Source organism: Myotis davidii, unplaced genomic scaffold (assembly GCF_000327345.1).
Source record: "Myotis davidii unplaced genomic scaffold, ASM32734v1 scaffold148, whole genome shotgun sequence".
In the NCBI taxonomy this organism is placed as follows: domain Eukaryota; kingdom Metazoa; phylum Chordata; class Mammalia; order Chiroptera; family Vespertilionidae; genus Myotis; species Myotis davidii.
The window spans coordinates 4,163,517-4,169,742 of NW_006299479.1; positions in this window are offsets into that span (position 1 = coordinate 4,163,517).

Genomic DNA, 6,226 nt, shown 5'->3' on the forward strand with positions numbered 1-6,226 from the left:
TTAAGCCGCTCGGTCTATGACAGTGATGGTGAACCTTTTGAGCTCGGCGTGTCAGCATTTTGAAAAACCCTAACTTAACTCTGGTGCCGTGTCACATCTAGAAATGTCCTTAAGTGGGCAAGAGGAAATGGGAATCTAGTGCACAGGTAGAGGCAGTGTTTCTTCTTATGTTGAATCCTTGTATGACGATCTATCTTCTTAGTGTCCCTGGACTCACTACTGGGAACCCAATTTTTCTCTTGCTAATTAAGCTTTGTTTTCTACAGTCCCTTTTGCCCACCTTATCCTCCGCTTCACATCTTATTTCAGAGCCTTCCTTTTTCATACTGGTTTTTACTTCTGGGCCTGACCAAATGCAACTTCTTTCAGGAGTATAGTATGGACAGTAGGCAAAGAAGCACAGGCTGAGTTAGAACTATGCAGACTTACAAAATACGTGATTTTGAGCAGATTCCTTAACCTCCATGTTTCTCCTTGAAAAAGAAAAAATTCTAAACACAGAGTTGTTAGAAGAGTAAATAATATTTGAAAAGACAGTTTGTGAGGGGCAATGCAAATGTATTACCAATTATACTTACTTATAGAATTAGATGCTGCTTTTCCAACTATATTTAAGCACCTAGACAGGAATTGTCTTCTTGTACTTTTGAATGAGCCTCCTTCCGCCCTACCTTCCTCCCACTCCTCTTAGTGTTAGTGTAGGTAGCTAGTTCGTATCAATAAAGGAAGGAGGCAAATAGAATCAGATAATAAGCCTAATAAATTAGGGAGTTGAACCAGAAGATAAGCCTGGTTCACTAGGAAGCCACGGCATTCAAAGGCTCCCCAGGGGACTGACACGTCCTTGGCAGAAGGGACTTGATCTCATCCAGCCTTGTAGCAGGATTGGGGGGCACCGGGGAAGAGGAGTGCATTCGTCTTGGGCACATGCCCAATAGAAGCCAAGATGGTGCAAGGGGAGACAAGCACATGTGCAGTAGAAACCAGATGACAGCAGCAGAACGTTAGGACTTGCAGCAGTAAAAGCCAAGATGGTGACCATAAAGGGGAGGTCTCTAGCCTGGGGAAAGAATCATTGGGTAAGGGACACAGAACCCCAGAAAATCTAGGAAATGGATTGGTTAGGAGGAGGATCCAGCACAACCTCTGAAGGATTGGGAAAGAGATTGGTCAGTTTGAAAGACCGGGACAATATAAGCAAAACTTAACATAGTCTCTCTCTCTCTCTCTCTCTCTCTCTCTCTCTCTCATGCGTTCATGGGGGCCCAAGCGCGAACCTGGGAGCAGCAAACATCATTGGCTGGAGCACAGCTGGGAACAGAGACAAGCCAGCTGGATGGGATCAGAGACGAAACTGGGCTAAGCTTTGGCCTGGATTGAACCAATGGCACAGAATTTCTAGATCCTGGCCCTTCTGCTGGGTTTTATGTAAACAAGGCTAGACTTCTTCCACATGGGATGGATGGAGATAAGACATGATGGACCTAGCGGCAGTCTTTTATTTTTACCCCAATCTTACCACTACACTTCACCCTCCCGTGTGTCGGTTCCTGGAAATGCTTTTCTTGCTACTTTGTGGAAGGACCCCATTTCCACCAGCAACATTACTAATCTCTGGAACCTGGAGTGCTCTTCACACAGCAGACTAGCTGGTTTCCACTTCGGCCCCTCCCTCTTTGAAAAGGGGCGAGAGATGGAGGATGGGAGAGAATCCTTCCCGGACATGGTTGGTGAGAGGACACCATCCGAGGATCCAGGAGAAGAAAAACAATGAAGCCTTTCATGAGTTGGGGGTATTTGTGGCTTCCCCATGATTTTTCAATCTGTTTTTATTTAAGCACTGAAGCTTTAGAAGAACAGGACTCCAGAAATGTTCTCTAGAATGCCCTCACTACAGCTTAAATAGGTCAGCAAACTGGATCCTTCCATCACTTGAAAGCCAATTAATTTCTCCTCTTTGTTCCTCTGGAGAGCTGCTGAATAGGGCACGTTCAGCAACCATGGACACAAGCCCGAGTTCCTCTCAGTTTCCGAGGGGGCTGGAATTCTATTCAGAAATCAAATATTTACTCTCAGCATAGAAGGCTTTGATGTTTTTCAGTTTTCCAGTATGGAAACGGGAGCACCTCCTCTGCCTTACAGAAACGCACCCAGGACCCCATGCCACCCCGCACCCTGATCACATATTTCTCCCAACAAACCCATACGTTTTGAGATATCATCTCTCTGCAGAATGCTCTTCCTCGATGAGTGACCCCTCATAGTTACAGAAATCGGCAGGCAACAAAACCAACATTCAGGATGAGACTATGGGAAGGCTTTGACTCCATCTCCACTTTCTAATTGATGTTTCTCAACAGCGAGCCAGAGCAGGGCTACCTAGGAGAACTTCAAAAAAGAAAAAGGAAAGAAAAAAAATGCCCTCACGAGGGCCATTCCTCCAGGGCTACAAAAAAAACTTGTTTTGTTCCAAAGAGAGCTAGCTAATCTGTCTCTTTTGGTGGCTACTAGAACAGCAAGGCTCTGCCTCCTCAGTACAAAGCCTCACACATTCCTTGTTTCCCAGGCAATGCCACTGCTCTACAAACTCTCTGGCTGGTGTGGCCTCCTGGATTCATTCTCTCTCTCTCTCTCTCTCTCTCTCTCTTTCTCTCTCTCTCTCTCTTTCTCTCTCTCGCTAGGGACCGCTCTAACACCATTCACATATAGGCTTATGGAACAAAGAATCAAAAATAATTTCAGCAGTAATAAGGGGCACAAGGAGTAGAAAGGCCACCTTCCATCATGTAGCTTAGTCAGAGAGCAAAGGCTACGGGTAAAAGGTTAGACCAAGCCTGAAACACACACACACACACACACACACACACACACACACGGAATGTCCCACTGAGGAGTTAGGGAGGTAGTCCAACTCTGACCTATTTAAGCTCTGTTGGTGTTCAAACAGCGTTTCTAATCCAAGTTCTGACTCGTAGTAGCTAGATGACCTTTGCAAGTGACTAAGTTCTTAAATCTTAGCTTTTCCCGTTTGTAAAATGAAGATATAATCTCTACCTAAAAGAAGTATTGGGAGAATTAAATAGGTATAAAGTACCTGACAGTAAAATGAAGAGTAGCTCACATGCACACACACAAACACACACACAGAAGTTAGAGGAGGGAAGGTGTGGACAAGATGCCTCCATGTGAGAATCAGCCAGCAGTCTGAGGAATTAGCTTCCCCTCTCCCCTCCGAAGCTGCCCTCAGCCTACATCTGATGGTGACTAAATAGCCCAATTCCCTGGCCCCTTGGATGGGATAACTCTGAGGCATAGTCTTCATTAGCTCCCAGAATTCCCTGAAAGGATTAAGCTATTGCTGCCCATGATGGTCATTTGAATGATATGTAGCCTTTATTGGTTTCCTGCCCTTCCATGTCTCATTTCCCCGATATACTACCTGGTTTTACTAGGATCACCTTTTGGATAAACTAACTTCTTATCTCAGGGTCTGCCTCTGGAGGAACCCAAACTAAGGTACCAATATTTGAATTTTCAAAGTCCTAGGTCAGGACAATCTTTGACTTCCAACTCATGCATTAGACTCCCAACTCGTGCTTTCTCAGTATATAATCTCTCTCTCTCTCTCTCTCTCTCTCTCTCTCTCTCTCATTCTCTCTCCCTCCTATATTAGTTTTTTCTTTTATATTTATTGTTTATCTTTAATATCAATTTAACTGGATGTCGTGTATTTTAAAAATATGTTTTTATTGATTTAAGAGAGGAAGAGAGAGAGATAGAAATATCAATGAAGAGGGAAAATCATTGATCGGCTGCCTCCTGCACTCCCCACACTGGGGACCGAGCCCAGAACCATGGTAATGAAACCATGACCTCCTGGTTCATAGGTCAAAGCTCAACCACTGAGCCACACCAGCCAGGCTCTCCTGTATTAGTTTTCTTTTTTTAATATATTTTATTGATTTTTTACAGAGAGGAAGTGAGAGATATAGAAAGTTAGAAACATCGATGAGAGAGAAACATCGATCAGCTGCCTCCTGCATATCTCCTACTGGGGATGTGCCGGCAACCCAGGTAAATGCCCTTGACCGGAATCGAACCTGGGACCTTTCAGTCCGCAAGCCGACGCTCTATCCACTGGGCCAAACCGGTTTCGGCAGTTTTCTATGCTGCATAACAAATTGCCACAAATTAAGCATCTTGAACAGACATGCATTTATTATCTGACACTTCCTGTGGGTCAGGAGTACAGGCACAGCTCAGTGGGTCTTCTGCTCAAGGTTTCAAAAGACTTCAGTGAAGGTGTTGGCTGGTGGGCATTCCTTTTCGGAGCTTGGGATCCCCTTTCAAGCTCACGTGATTGTTAGAAGAATTCACTTTCTTGTGATTGTGGGAGTGAGGTCCCTATTATCTTGCCAGCTGTTGGCTAAGGGTTGCTCTCAGCAACTAGGCTGCCAGCCATTGCTTGCCATGTGGCCCTTTCATACCATGGCAGTTATTTTATTAACTGAACAATCTCTCTCTCTCTCTCTCTCTCTCTCTCTCTCTCTCTCTCTCTGTCTCTCTGTCTCTCTCTCTCCTGCTAAGTCTGGGTCTTACATCATATCACCTAATCAAGGGAGTGCCTATCCTATCACCTTAGCTATATTCGATCAGCTAGCAACAAGCACGCATATTGATTTGTGTGTAGTAAACTCTTCAGAAGACGGAAGAGGAAGGGTTTTTAGTGTAGCAATGCAAGCTGTTCACGTTTTCTTCAGCTCCCCACCAAGTTGCTCTCCCATTCCCTCTCCCCTTCTTCATTTCTCTCCCCTAATCTTTCCCCGTCACCGAAGTCCTGTTTATTTCTAATGCACAGTGGTTTATCTTTTTGTTCCCTGGCTACTTGTGCTTAAGGTTTTACCTTCCACTCCATATGGCATACCTAAATATTTTTCTTGCTAAAGACAGTTCCCTCTGTAAGAGGGATTTGGGTGTCATTTTTGGCAGATTTTTTCCATTCTGCTATGAAAAATTATTTACAATTTAGTGAAGGAGGCACAGATATGACTCAATAGCAGGAAGTGAATGAAGAAAAGGTGGGGGCGGGGATGCTAAATATAAAAATCACCACTGATGTTACGCCATTAGTAAGGCCAAAACCTCTCTAGTAATGTCAGTGCCAGAACATTCTTCCTGGAGCCTGGGAACAAAGGAACAGGCCAAGTGGGTGGGGACATCCTGAAATCTAACGGTAGAGGGTGTGGAGGAAAGGGAACCCTTGTGCACTGTTGGTGGGGATGCAGATGGGTGCAGCCACTGGGGAAAGCAGTACAAAGATACTTCAAAAAATTAAAAACGGAACTGCCTATGACCCAGCACTTTCACTTCTGAGAATTTATCCGAATAACCCTGAACCACTAATTCAAAAAATATATATATATGCATCCCTGTGTTCATTGCAGCATTATTTGCAATAATCAAGATTTGGAAGCAGCCTAATTGTCCATCAGTAGATGAGTGGATAAAACAGCTGTAGTACATTTACACAATGGAATACTACTCAGCCATAAACAGGAAGAAAATTTTACCCTTTGCGACAACCTGGATGGACCCAGATAATATTATGCTAAGTGAAATAAGACAGAGAAAGACAAGTACCATATCATTTCACTCATATGTGGAATCTAATGTACAAACTGAACTAACATGCAAAATAGAGACAGATTCATACATAGAGAGCAGGCAGACAACACTTGGGGGAGGTGAAAGTATTGAGCAAAAAAGAAAAAAAAAGGAAACTCATGTACACAGACAACAGTTTGGTGATTGTGTGTGTGTGGGGGGGAGAGTGGGTGGATGTAGAAGAGGGTATAGGGCAGCCATGGGCAAACTATGGCCTGCGGGCCGGATCCGGCCTGTTTGAAATGAATAAAACTAAAAAAAAAAAAAAAGACCGTACCCTTTTATGTAATGATGTTTACTTTGAATTTATATTAGTTCACACAAACACTCCATCCATGCCTTTGTTCCGGCCCTCCGGTCCAGTTTAAGAACCCATTGTGGCCCTCGAGTCAAAAAGTTTGCCCACCACTGGTATAGAGGGATAAATGGAAAATAAAATAAAATTGGTCATTATTTATATAGTGTGTGTGTGTGTGTGTGTGTGTGTGTGTGTGTGTGTGTGTGTGTGTGTATTTGAAATTAGTGGCAAGTGCCTCTTCCTTTTTAGTTCCTTTTTGAGTAA